Source organism: Pseudopipra pipra, chromosome W, assembly GCF_036250125.1.
Source record: "Pseudopipra pipra isolate bDixPip1 chromosome W, bDixPip1.hap1, whole genome shotgun sequence".
In the NCBI taxonomy this organism is placed as follows: domain Eukaryota; kingdom Metazoa; phylum Chordata; class Aves; order Passeriformes; family Pipridae; genus Pseudopipra; species Pseudopipra pipra.
In genome coordinates this window covers 31,625,971-31,638,411 of record NC_087580.1, presented here as the reverse complement: position 1 = coordinate 31,638,411, position 12,441 = coordinate 31,625,971, and positions in this window count along the sequence as shown.

The window sequence follows — 12,441 nt, the reverse complement described above, 5'->3', positions numbered from 1 at the left end:
AGAAATAGCAAGAAGACCCTCACCACCCCAAACTGCAAAAAGTTGAGATTCAGCTAAAAAATACTCCAAAATATGAAGGTTCAGCCCAAAAAAAGGTGATGGGGACTGATTTTAACCCTCCAGCAGGACAGTTGTTTGATTTCAAGCTCATCTTCAAGGCGCGGCGTGGGATTGGAGCCTGGGCTCTAATTAACCTCTCCTGTGCTACCAAACAACAGGAGCTGTATGGCCAAGGGACAAACTCTGTGATCCCTGTCAGTGTCCATGGCCCCTGTCAGTGTCCTTCAGGGAAATTGGGAGGAGGAAATGAAGAAACCGGTTTGGAACTAAACTGGTGTTAAAGTGGGAAAAACCTCCTTCCATGGAAATAAAACTTAGTTTTCCTGGGCTGAACGAGCTCATTCAGGGATGAAGGACTGGGACTTCTGTCAACACTTGTGCTGGTTTCTTTAGACACTCGTGTTCCTTCAGAGAGCCCCTGGAAACACTCTGCTGTTCACTCCCAGTGCCACCAGTGCCTGGGTCCTGTCTGCAGCAGCAGATTGCAGTGGGACGGGAGAAATGCTTTTCTGAGCCTCTGGGCTGGACACAGGCACAGCCTGACCCTGAACCCAAGGGAAACAAAGACAAATTCCATGGCTTTAGCTGGACCAAGGTTGGGGGGGTTTCCTGAGGGCAGCACTAACCAGACTTTTGTGTGTTTGTGAGACAGGCAGAAGCACAAATGCCTGCACAGCCCAGAGCAGTCAGTGTGGGGCTGTGCTTGCTGCTGCAGAGACCCCCAGGGGACAAACCCAGGCAGGAGTTTGGGTTTATTCCTTGCTCTGTGTCAGTGGAATAGAATGTTCCACAGGAGCTCTGTCCCCCTCTGTGGCACCGGGTGGCTCGAAGCTGAAGAGGGGGGGAGGTCAAGCGCAAGGTCCCTTCTGAAGTGTGTGTCCCTAAGGAGGACACTTGCCTTGTTATTGCTTATTATTTGTAATATCTTATAGATAGATCATACAATACCTAAGGATGGATTCTATAGAATATGTGCCATAGATATGATACAGAATGTATCTGATTATTGCTTTATCTGTCTGTCCAGACAGATATTGTGTATGCAGAGAGATTGTATTTGAGGGATATGTTCCTCTCAATACTCTGTGAGCTCCACTCCCAAGGCCAGCAAATTCCTGAAGCTCCCACTTCTGTGCCCTGCAGGTTTTGGCAGATTTGCAAGAGCAGGGGAATCATTCCCTGCAGCCCCTTTGCACTGCAGGAAATGGGAGCTCTGTGCACATCCTGCTGCCTCCAGATTCCATTCTGGGTGTGGGAACGACCCTGTGGGGAGCAAAGAAATGCCTGGTTCTGCAGGAGCTGCAGATGCTCAAGGGGCAGCAGGACCAAGTCAGGGGCCTGGGGGGCTTTGGGGTCCAGGAGGGTCCTGAAGGAGCTGGGGAGGGGCTTTGGGGATTGGGGGTACAAACCAGGACAGACCAGTACAGACCAGGACAGACAAGGACAGACCAGGACAGACCAGTACCTCCTCACTGCTCCCCATATCTCTCCTGGAGCTGGGCCACCTTGTCGTGGGACACCTGAGCCCCCCAGTACAGCCGAGTGCCCCCAGTACAGCCCACTGTGTTCTTGTCCCAGGGTGCCAGGTGATCCCTCTTTGGGGGGGGTTGGAAAGGATTTGAGGGGGAGCTGGGGGAGATTTGAAGGGATCTGGAGGGGTTGCATGGGGATTTGGGGGGGTTTGGGGGTCTCTGGGTGTATTTGGGGCAGTTAAAATAGGTTTTGGGGGCATTGGGGCATCAAAGGGATCTGTGGGGGGAGGAGATTAAAGGGAAAATTGAGGTTAAGGGACATTTGGGGGGTTTAAAGAGGCCTGAGGGGGGGAGGGGCTGCACCAAGAGCAGGTGATTCCTGAGACCCTCCCTGGTGTCCCCGAGACCTTCTTGGTGTCCCCAGATCCCCCCTGGACACCCCGAGACCCCCCTGGTGTCTCCAATGTTCCCAGGACCTCCCCATGGCCCCAATTCCCCCCTTGACACCTCCAATTCCACTGTCCCCAAACCCCTCCCCACTGTCCCAAACCCCATCCCTGATGTCCCCAACCCTCCATCTCACCCCAGGAGCCCCCACTGGACCCTCTGACCACAAAAACGCCCCCACACACACACTCACAGAAAGACCAAGGGCATCTGGGGCAACATTGGGGACAGTTGGGGGGCTTTGTGGGGCACTGGGTGATTACTGGGGGATACTGGGACAACTGGGGGGAACCAGGGGGCACTGGGAAGGACTGGGAGGTTACTGAGGGACACTGGGAGGGCACTGGGAGGGACTGGGGAGTTCCTGGGGGATTACCAGGACACACGGGGGGACATTGGCAGGTTACTGGGCCATACTGGGGGTTACTGGGTGCTCACTGCAGGATCACTGGGCCATCCTGGGGGGCAGTGGGAGGTCACTGGGACACACTGGGTGGTCACTGAGGGGTTACTGGGCCATACCGAGGCTTACTCGGAGGTCATTGGGATATACTGGGGGCACTGGGATCCCCTTACTCGGATGTGGTACAGCTCCCCTCCCGGATTTTGGGGGGCATCCCTAGGACCCCTCCCCTTGCAGATGGGGGACCCCCTGAACCCCACTGCTGGGCTTTAGAGGACACCCCAAAATCCTCTCAAAACCCCTGAAATCCCCCCCTCGACCCATCGAAACCTTCTCCAGGTCCCCTCAAATCCCCTCAGAGACCTCATCCCTCCCCCGGACCTCCCAAACCTTTTCAGTGACCGGTAAAACCCACCTGGGACCCCCCCAAGCCCATTCAAGGACCCCCCACTCCCCCTCAGGGACTCTCAAAAACGTTTGGGACCCCGTAAACCCCCTAGAGACCCCAAAACTGCCTAAAAGGTCCCCAAAAATCCCCCAAGACCCCAAGCCCCCTCAGAGACCCCCAAAGCCCATCTGGGACACCTCAAATCTCCTCAGAAACCAAAACCTTTTCGGAGACTTTCAAACCCCTTCAGGGACCTTCAAACTTCCCCCTGAGTCCCCTCAGGACACCGAACCCCCTTAGGGACCCCTCACAAAGACCCCGGGAACCCCCGAACCCCCGCGCTAAACCCTCCCGAGCCCTCCAGCCTTTCCACCCACACCCGCGCTCCCCGCAGCCCCCGAGGGGATCCCCAGACCCCGCTCTCGCCGCCCCCCCCCAGCACTCACAGCTCAGCGCAGCGGACGCCGCCTCTTCCCCACTCGTTTCCACGCGGACAAAATGGCGCTCGCTCTGCGCGCGCATCGTCCTTAGAAACCCGCCCCGCAGCCAATCAGCGCGCGGCCACGGCCCCTGCCCGCCCTCTTTGGGCTTCCGCCCCGCGCGGTGCATTGTGGGAGTTGCAGTCCTTGCGGCGAGAAAGGATAGGACTTCTGGGGTTTAGTTTTTCTGTCTTTTATTATCTCATTTTTCTTTCTTTCGTTTCTTTCTTTTTTATTTCTCCTTTTTTATTCCCTCTTTTTTTATTCCTCTTTTTTCCTTCTCTTTTTCTCTTTTTTCTTTGTTCTTTCTTTTTGTTTGTTTTTTTTTTTCTTATTTTTTCCTGTCCCTTCTTTCTCTTTTTTCTCTAAAGTCTAGACAACTTTAGGAATAAATTTAAAAGCCAACACAGTGCCACACATGTAGGATGTGAACGTAAGGAAGTAGTAATGAAATCTCTGGTAAGACTTCACTCATACTGTGCTCACTAACACTTAACCACATCATAAAAATCTGGTTTCTTAAAAATGTGAGAAGACAGTTAGAAATAAAAGTTATGAGCTGTGAAGACAAGAACAGAAAAGCCCTCCTTCTGAAACAGTCACAGAAAAGGCAAATAACTGTAACACAAACATGGAGTGATGAAAGGGAGGTCACACAAAGAAATATTTTACATATAGGCAGAAGAATTACAAGCATTGCCCCATTTTGACTAATTCTTCCCTACTTTATTTGCTATGATAAGTAGCACAACTCTCTGTTTAAAACTGGGAGAATTTTACTCATTAATACACTACAGAGTATGGAGAGTTTGTGTGCCAGTTCTGCTTCTCACTTGTTCAGTAAAGCTGAGCATAACTTCTGATTAGACAGAAATCCCAAGTGGCTGCAGACTGGGCTAGAAGGGAGCAAATCACCCTGAAAAACAAAGTCACAGGGCTCCCTGGGAGTGCAGAAGAGCAGGGACGGTGTCAGGAAAGACATCTCCTGAGAGGAACATGAACTGAACTCAAGTCCAGTTTTCTTTTTCCTTCTATCAAAGTTATTTGAGAGACAGTTGTGACAGTTTTTCTATAAAATGCAGGTAGAAGGCCAAATCTTGATTTCCTTGGCTTTGGTATGACTGACATATTTGGGCACTTTTTCATTCCCTCACTTCAATTATATGGCAAGACAGCAGAGAACTCTGAAAAAAGGTTTCTTTAACACAAGATGAAAATTAAGAGGTTATTTTTAGTTTGAAAAAAAATTGTACTCTTGTCTTATTTTGCATAAAGGTCATATTACCTGATGATAGCAAAAAAAGCCAACAAACAACATCAGAAATCTCAGACATTAAGGTATGTTTGGCAAGTATCATTACTATGGAAAAGAATAAACTGCTGTATCTTCCCTTTCTCTCTCCTTTTCTCTCTTCACTCTCAGTGGCCTTTGTGTCTCATTGTCTCACAATTTGGCAGGGATTTACATTTTCCACACCTTACAGCACAAGGATATCCCCTTTGACATGGTAGCCAAGCTACTGTCTGGTTGGAAACAAGTTATATGAAGGAAAAATATTTTAATTATGCAAAGGGTTTCAGGAATTCAGATATAGAATTTCATTTCAGATTTTTAAAATTCCATCTCAGATCTTTTTGAAACTACAGAGAAAAATCCTACAGAGTAATTTTTAACTGTAAATGGAACCAGCAAAAAAAGCAAAAGCACTTTATGGCTATCATGTTTAAGAAAGATCATCTCTGGTTTTGTCCCCAGCTAAAGATGGGAACAAAGCAGTGACTTGATTCCCTCTACATTTCAGCCTCAGCAAGATCTTAAAAGAACCTTCATTTTCCCCCACTTAAGGTTTTTTTTTTCCCCCTAATATGGAAAGGTGATGAAAATGTAAGAGGGTGACAGAACTTTCCTGGAGGAACACAGAGTTCATTGCAAGCAGAGGAACTTCAAAGCTCCCTCAGCTGTGCAAAGTGGCTCAAACCTTCAAACCCTGTCCCTTTACTCAAGGGATTTATGATGACCAGGCTCACTTCCATAATCTGGATGCTTCAAGTGCAGAAAATACAGAATGACATGACAAAAAAACCCCAACCAACAAACAAACAACTCACAGACATTTGCCTTTGCTGACAGTTAATGAAAATGCCATTTTATTCTGAAAACTGTAGGGGCAGGAGTTGTCAAAAATAAAAAATATTAAAAAGTGAACTTTTTAGAAAAGCAGTGCAAATCACAGGAGTAAAGTAACATAAAAATTGATCCAATTCCTGGTACTTACATACATCTAGAAAATGGTTCTAAAGAGAAAATTCAAAGTGCAATTTTTCAAATGTCTCCTGTAGGTTTTCACCAGGAATTTCAGTGTCATTTTATTGTAGAATTCCTTCAACAGGAGAACCTAACTTGTCACATAAATAAGGTTGACTTTAATTACAGTACTGAAAAGTCCAGTTGATTTACACAGAATGAAAAGAAAAAACAAAACAAAACAAACCCCAAGCATGAATACCCTTGAGATTATATAAAAATGGCATACTTCATCTAAATTGTGTTATTTTCTGTGTAAAATTGAAATTGGTCTAAAATAGGTTAATGTGATAGCAGTTAGTAATTTTAAATAATAATCTACAGCTAGATTTCACATGACCCATTTCCCCCATGTTTATATATTCTTCTTTATTTTAGAAGTATAAGTAAGCTGCAGTTTTGCAGCAGGAAATCTCCTCTACCACAGAGCTCTTCCCAGAGATCTTAAGCACAGCCTGGATCTCATGCTAAGGCTGAGGTTTTGGAAAGACCTGGAGTGAGACCTCTGCAATGAGGTGAATTCCCTGCTCACAGAGGATCAATCAGCTCTTCCAAGCTGTTGTGCAGTTTTCCCTCTCTCACCTGGCTCTCCCTAAGCAGGCAAAAACATCCATGTTCTCCCAGGCAACTCCAACTGCTGTTTGGATCTCTGTGTCCCAACTGTCTCGTGCAGCTGCAGAAGACAGAAAGCAACCCCAAAGCTGATCAGTGCAGGTGCCACATGTCTGCAGCATGGAAAGGGCCCAGCTGGAGCTGGGGGAGATCTGCCCAGCCCCAAAAGCACAGGGGGGGGAGGCAAAGGGAAGGAGGGAATCGGAAGAGAAGGACACAGTTGGAGTGTCACTGCCTGCTGGAAAAACTCCACAGTTTGATGAGCAGGGACTTCCATTAAGCCTCAGTTTAAAGCAACCTTGAGGTGGCCCTTTATGATGTGTGGGGTCAGGCTGAGCCCCAGCTGGCTGCAGTTTAGGAAAGTGAGCAGCAAAGAGGGCACCTCTGTGCCTCCCACTGCCAGAGGCTGAAGACACAACTGTTCAGGAAGGAGACTCACTTCTCTCATCTCTTGCCATCCACAACACCAACCCAAAACCAAGAACAGACACAGGGTGAGCTCAATGAGAGATGTGCTGAACAGCCTGGGAGAGGGAAGAAAAGAAGAAAGTAGCACTAATGAAAATGACAATCAGTTCAATACTGCAGAGCTTACAGAAGAATTATGGTTTCATTAGAACAACTCCTAATTTTCCACATAGGCACTTTTGCAATCCTACCCTTGTATCCCCATGAAATCATCTTTTTGGACAAAAGGAACTGGAATGGACAATACACAGCTTGCCACTGACACTATTTAATTAGCTGGGTCACTGATGAGAGATGTAGGAGAGCTCTTTCCTCCTCCCTGCTCTATCCTGCTGTCCCCTTAAACTGCCTCTAGAAAAGAAATGGTCACCATTTTTCATTTAAGAACTTTGTTTCAAACATTTCCTGCTCTTCATCAAAATCAGAGATTATATTATTCTGAAGTTAGATAGACATCATGCAAATGTTTGAGAATTTGGAATATATTTAAATGTGATTTTTTTCACAAGGAGCTTTTAATTTTTCTTTTCATTTTTAAATTCACATGAAGTGACATAAGAGAATGTAAGAGAAGAAAAATGAAAAAGAAACAGAAGACATAGAATAAAACAAATCCCATTGGAAAAGAATCCTGGTGGAAAGAAGGAAAGAAGCAAAGAAGAGAAAAAGAAGAGAGAGAGAAGAAAGGTGAGAGAGGGGAGAGAGAGAGAGAGAAAGAAAAGAGGGAAAGAAGAGAGAGAAAAGAGAGAGAGAAAAAGAAAGATGATGAGGAGAGAGAATAACAACTGTTGTATCCAAAGGACTGAAATTTGTTATAAAGGAAATCTTTCAAAAAAAGTTTTATGGTGTGACTCTCAATGCAATACTAAGCAAAATGGAAAAACAAATCTGTCTCACAGGGAAAAATCTCGTATATCCGGGCTTGATCTTTTCTCCCAATTAATTCTGACCTAACAGTTTGCTGTGTTTGCTGAATATTCATTCCTCTACGGAGGTCTGTTGGCTTCAGTGATCCACTTGCATGAACAAATTCTTTCAGATGCAAATATAAGCTGTATGATAGGATTCCCACTTGTTTGCATGATTATATCAGGGATCGATCCTATGATGGGGTTCAACATCCAGTCACAGAGGTGTTGCTGCCTAAACTAACAATGGCTGAGATCCTCTGGCTGCAGGACACCATCTCCTGTAGGGATTGAACCAACAGCAGCAGCTACAGGTCCGTAGGGTCAGTGTTGGCTGCTGGGAACAAGCCCAAGCCCATAGGCAGAGGCAATGCAGTATTCCATAGGCAGAGGCAATGCAGTATTCCACAGGCAGAGGCAGTGCAGTATTCCATAGGCAGAGGCAATGCAGTATTCCACAGGCAGAGGCAGTGCAGCATTCCATAGGCAAGGGTAATGCAGCATTCCATAGGCAGAGGCAATGCACTATTCCATAGGCAAACAGGGGGACAGGAAAGGGCAGGTGCTAAAGATTCCAAAGCAAAATCTCACATCTCTCACTGCTGAACATTCCTGTGTTGTGCAAATCACAGAGCACATGAGAGCTTAAAGAAGCCCTTCACTGCTCAGGCCGTTCTTTTTTCAGAGTATCTTCCCTTTTTCATATCTTCTCTGAGCCTTGCCTGATGCAACTTCAGGTCATTTCCTCTCTTCCTGTCACTAAAGGCTTTGCAGAAGAGACCAACCCCCACCCCTCTAAAACCTCCTTTCAGGTCATTGCAGAGAGCAATGAGGTCCCCCCTGAGCCTCCCCTTCTCCACACTCAACCAGCCCAGTTCCCTCAGCCGTCCCTCAGCAGACATGTTTTCCAGAGCCTTCCCCAGCTCCGTTCCCTTCTCTGGACACGCTCCAGCCCCTCAAGGGCCTTTTGGCACTGAGGGGCCAGAACTGGACACAGCACTCCAGGTGGGGCCTCCCCAGTGCCCAGCACAGAGGGGCAATCAGTTCTCTGCTCCTGCTGGCCACACTCTTCTCCACAAAGGCCACGATGCCCTTGACCTTCTTGCCCCCCTGGGCACACTCTGCCTCATATCCAGCCCCTGTCAAGCAGCACCTCCAAGTCCCTTCCTGCTGAGCAGCTCTCCAGCCCCTCTGCCCCCAGCCTGGAGCGTTCCAGGGGGTTGTTGGGACCCAAGGGCAGGTCCTGACACTTGGCCTTATTGATCCAGCCTGTCCAGATCCCTCTGCAGAGCCTTCCTGCCCTCCAGCACATCCACACTCACACCCAGCTCAGTCAGTCTCCCAAAAAGACCATAGTCCGACCACCAGCAGTCCAAGGTGTCAGTTCTGCTGCCCCCTCCTTCCTTCACTCAGAAAGGAAAACTCCATCATTTTGGGGTCTCTGTGCCTGTCAGCTCCGACCACCACATCCCCCACCAGTCACAGAATCATGGAATGGTTTGGGTTGGAAGGGACCTTAAAGAGCATCTCAGTCCAACCCCCTGCCATGGGCAGGGACACCTTCCACTAGACCCAGAGCTCAGAGCCCCATCCAGCCTGGTCGTGAACACTTCCAGGGATGGGGCAGCCAGAACTTCTCTGAGCAACCTGTGCCAGGATCTCACTACCATCACAGTCCAGAATGCTTCCTAATATCCCATCTAACCCTTCTCTTTCTCAGTGTGAAGCCATTCCCCTTGTCCTGTCACTCCAGGTCCTTGTCCAAAGTCTCTCTCCATCTTTCTTGTTGGCTCCCTTCAGGCACTGGAAGGCCACAATTAGGTCACCCCAAAGCCTTCTCTTCTCCAGCCTGAACAATCCTAATTCTCTCAGCCTTTCCTCACAGCAGAGCTGCTTCATCCCTCTGATCCTATTACTGGTCTCCTTTGGACTCACTCCAACAGGTCCATGTCCTTCCTGTGCTGGAGCCCAGAGCTGGAGGCAGCTCTGCAGGGCTGACAACATTACAGCCGTGTGTGTTCCAGCAAGGACACTGTGGAACCTCCTGGAGTAAAGGGGCCATTGTGACACTGTAGGGCCTTCTGGAGCCAAAGGAACCCTGGGACACTGTGGAATCTCATGGAATCAAGGGAGCATTGTGACAATGTGAAAACTCATGGAATTAAGAGGCCATTGTGATACTGCAAGGCCTCATGGAACCAAAGGAACCCTGGGAAACTCATGGAATCAAGGGGCTATTGTGGCGCTCCAGGGCCTCATGAAATCAAAGGAATCCTGGGGCACTGTGGAACCTCATGGAACCAAGGGTTCATTGTGCCATGAAGGGCCTCATGGAACCAAGGGAGCCCTGAGACATTTTGGGACCTCATAGAATCAGGGGCCATCGTGACACTGAGGAACCTTAGGGCCTCATGGAACCAAAGGAACCCTGGGACAATGTGGAACCACATGGAATTACTAGGCCACTGTGAAGCTGCAGGGCCTCATGGAACAAAAACAACCCTAAGACTTTTCAGAACTTCATGGAATCAAGGGGCCGTTGTGACACTGCAGGGCTCATGGAAACAAAGGATTCCTGGGACACTGTGGAATCTCATGGAACCAAGGGGCCACTGTGACATGTGGGGCCTCCTAGAACCAAAGGAGTCCTGAGGCATTTCGCAAACTCATGGAATCAAGGGTCCATTATCACACTGCAGAGCCTTACGAAGCCAAATGGACCCTGTGACTCTGTGGAACCTCATGGAATCCAGTGGCCATTCCCACACTGTAAAACCTCATGGATACTGTCAGGTTCCCATTATTAAGAGACACCTCTGCCCAAATTCAGCTGCAAAGGAGACCATGTGCCAAAGTCAGCAGTCCAGCATTGATTTAACAGTAAATAGGAGGGAGAGAGAGAGAAAGAAGTAGAAAGAGAGAGAGAGAAGGGAGTGGTGGGAAGCCAGTGAGAGAGAGACAGAGATGAAGTAAATGTATCACACCATGGAGATCCCTGAGGCTCCCACCTGTCCTTCTTCACCCTGCTCTGCTCGGTGGAGGGTCCCCAAGTTGTGCTTCTGGGCTATCACTTTTATACAGCCCAAGCCCTGGGTACTCAGGGGGGTAGATGCTGTTCCCACAGCTTGGGCTGGCACGTCTACAAGGACTTGCTTCCCTTCCCACAGCTTGCCATGGTGGGAGTTTTGCCCAGTGTGCTTCCAGTCTGGAGGTGGGAATCTTTGTCTGGATGGGTTCCCCAGACCTGCCTTACCAGCCCTGGCTTCCTGTTGGGGCTGTCTGCTCTTTCCCCCAGTCTGCACAGTGCAATTCTGTCCTGGGGGCTACTTCCAAAGCTTCACCTCCCTTTAGGCCTTGGAATTAAAGGCCTTCCTGTTTGCCACCAGTGCTTATGTGTTGTGGTGCCTTATGGGATTTTCCTGCTTTGACAGTGTTTTGAGACAGTTCATTGTGCCCTTCAAGTCCTTACATGTGCACACACCCCCCACTCTCAGCAGTGTCTGGCCCTCCAAAGAACACAAGCCCTGAGGATTTGTAGCTCCCACTCCAGTGGTTGGCACTTGGAGCTCCCTCCATACCCAGAGCTCAGAGCTCCCTTGTGCCAGAAAGTTTAAAGAGATTGTGCCTCATTCTGCCAAGACAACCCTTGGAAAAAAGTGTCCCTCTGTGTTTCCTGGGATAAGAGCATCTCCCAAAACCTTGGAGAGGTCCCAGAGATCTCCCAGGAAGGAATTTGGGGCCTCAGGCACATGACCCATATATAGAGGCTGAGGACTCAGGGGTCAGTGGTACAAAGATTGAGGACAGTAGAGGAGTAGCCTGAGAGGTCTGGAAGGGGGGTGTCAGAGCTGGTGGAGCTTTTCTTCCTGTCAGAAAACAGCCTAAGAAAGAACTAGTGCCACCAAGGGCAGCTGGGGTGGCCTAGACTGGTGACAAGAAGTCAGAACTTTCTCTCCAAGGTCAGTGTTGTGGTACAATATGTCACAAAGCAGGAGTCTGGATGAGCCCAAGGCTTTGTGTGTGCAGGAAGAGCCAGGGAGGACGCAGAGATGTCAGTGCAGGAAGGTGCCAGCCAGGTGGGGCAGCCGGGGGGATGAGGACAGCCTGCAGGGAAAGGGGCAGGGCATGGACACCGTAGGACAGCCTGGGCTGGAGAGGAGACAGGGAGGGGGAGAAGCTGAAAGGCCCTGACAGAGCCACCTTCTGCAGGCCTTTGGCCAGGGCTGCTGTCTGTGCCCCTGATGCCAGGAGGAGGGGAGTGGCCCTTGCAGCCCTGGGGCCTCATGGCCTCCTTGTCAGCCCCTTCCCCACTGCCCCCCAATAACCAGGACTGGGGAGAACTGGGAAGCTTTCCTGGGATCAGGAGTGACAGCAGGGGAGGGGGGGACACACGACCCCCCCAAAATCCTCACAGGGACAGGAGGGGTCCAGGCTGGGCCCGAGGCCCCGGGGAGGGGCTGCGGCCGCCGCCGGCTCAGGAGCTCTGTGGGGAGAGAAAAGGGGGTGACACCGGGGTGGGGGGTCCCCGGGGGGGCACAGACGCTCTGGGGGGACACACGACCCCCTGGGACCCCCCTCACCTTCTGGCGCAGGTAGAAGCCGAGCCCCAGCGCCAGGGAGACGAAGGCCAAGAGGAAGCCCCCGGCCCCTCCTTGGCAGCAATTGCTCAGGCTGATGGAGCCCGGCAGGGCCGGGGCCGCCGGCGGTGTCCGATCCCGGCAGGAAGCGGGGAGGGCCCCGGGGAGCGGCGGCGGCGGGCGGGGCCCTGGGGGAGCCGCCCCGAGGGGTCCCCGCCGCCCGTGGCACTGAAGGAGCCGCCCCGGGACGGGCCCTGGCGGGGGTCGCCAGAGAGGGGGGGCGAGCTCGGAACGGAATCAGCTCCGGAGAATAAACCAAGGA